We start from the raw sequence: 1,603 nt of genomic DNA, 5'->3' as shown, positions 1-1,603 counted from the left end.
GATCCCCACTCCAATCATAGTATCCTATTACAGAGGTGGGCGGGTAGGTATGTTTATTCTTATTATTAATTTAGTCATTATCACTTGTATAAACTATATGTATGTGCATAATTAATGTCTGACAGCAATAACGTAGGTCAGGACGTATTGGTGGCTGCTAATATTTCCAATTTTTTACTGCACTTGCCACGCAGCAACTATCATGCAGATGTGATTTGATATTAAAGCAAAGCATGCTAATGCAGTGTTCTTGTGTTGTTGTTACTAGCCCATAAGCTGCTTTAACCAGTTCTTTTCAGAACTACTCTACTTACTTGCTGTATTATAAAATTCTCCAACCATTCCATTTAGTGCTTATTGGCTTAGGTGTGGTTTGTTATGATGACTGGCCAACCAGCAACAACTTGCAGCAATGAGCTTTGAGATAGAGGTTCATACAAGAAGCTAAAGCCAATGATCCACTATTCAACTTTGTTGAAAGCAACTTTGTGGTTACTTTGATCTTAGGGCAACTCTGTTGCCTAAAATAGAACTGAATTCTATTTTAGGCAACAGAGTTGACAGCACATCAAAGTAACCACAAAGTTGCTTTCAACAAAGTTGATTAGTGGATGGTGGGCATAACAGAAACAGAACAAGTTGCTATTGGTAAAATGGCTCCAATAAAGCTGCTAAAGAATAGAAAATTAGCTGAACACTGTAAACATGTGGTCTTGTAGTCATGCAACACTCTATCAATTTCGATGGTACACGTATTTAGCTACACTTTATTATTGTGAATATAGAGGATATGCGTGCTAAGTATATTCATTGCAAAATAAATGTATTCATTGCATACCGTAATAACTTTCAAAAAAAATATTAGTTCGTTGGACGTCAACTTTCCATTGGCAGCAATGGAGAAATGATAGAAAAAGGCTTGTTACCAGGAAACCCTCTGTATTTCTTGATAGCAATCTTTCAGGTGACTACTAGACCCCATTAGATCCTCAGGATGCTTGCTAAGCTTCCAAAAAAGACCTCAAGAAGGTAGCAAGGCAAAAAAATGTGTTTTCCTCCATTGAACTCTTAATAAACTTGACGTCCAACATGGCGGCCAGTTTAGTTGGATATACGGTACTAAAAAGCTATGAATACACTTAGCATGCATATCCTCTTTTAGCAATGGCAAAATATTACTTATGGTAACGAAATAGCGAGGGGGGACTATGTGGGCGAGAAATGGGGCAGGGATACAAATCTAATTGGAGTGGCCTAAATATAATAGTAAGGCATAGTTCAGGCCACACAAGTCACTCACTAATCTAACCGATGTGGCTGCACATTGAGCTGGAGAGGGCATTTCAGTCCCACCCTTTAACATACCCATAATGCTTTACTCAATGTACAAAACCAACAATTTACTTTATTATATCTACCTTACTTGAAGAAATTGAAGTAATGAAGAGATTGAAATTAATTGAAGCATATGAATTATAAACAGAGAACTCAGTGGATAACTAATCTATCAACTGAATTATAATTTACAATGATTAATTTTCTCTCACTTAAAGTGATTGGTGTTAAAGTTTAGGCACGCACATCATGTCAATTTGATCACAGA

At 36.6% G+C, this 1,603-nt stretch overlaps 1 long non-coding RNA gene across 2 annotated transcripts; it reads right to left on the bottom strand.

Annotated features, from left to right (window-relative positions):
• Nucleotides 1-8: 8 nt before the first annotated feature.
• LOC109588101 (uncharacterized) lies at nt 9-1,569 on the bottom strand. 2 transcript variants are annotated; one of them, XR_002187958.1, is made up of 3 exons: nt 1,548-1,569; nt 1,419-1,499; nt 9-444 (listed from the first exon to the last, which is right to left on the bottom strand). It is a non-coding gene; the product is annotated as an uncharacterized LOC109588101 (long non-coding RNA). The 2 variants fall into 2 exon arrangements; XR_002187959.1 differs by having other exon boundaries at nt 1,424-1,499.
• Between the last annotated feature and the right edge of the window lie 34 nt (nt 1,570-1,603).

The sequence above is a fragment of the Amphimedon queenslandica genome, unplaced genomic scaffold (genome assembly GCF_000090795.2).
Source record: "Amphimedon queenslandica unplaced genomic scaffold, v1.1 AMPQUscaffold_13512, whole genome shotgun sequence".
NCBI lineage: Eukaryota > Metazoa > Porifera > Demospongiae > Haplosclerida > Niphatidae > Amphimedon > Amphimedon queenslandica.
This window is presented reverse-complemented; position numbering and strand designations above follow the sequence as displayed.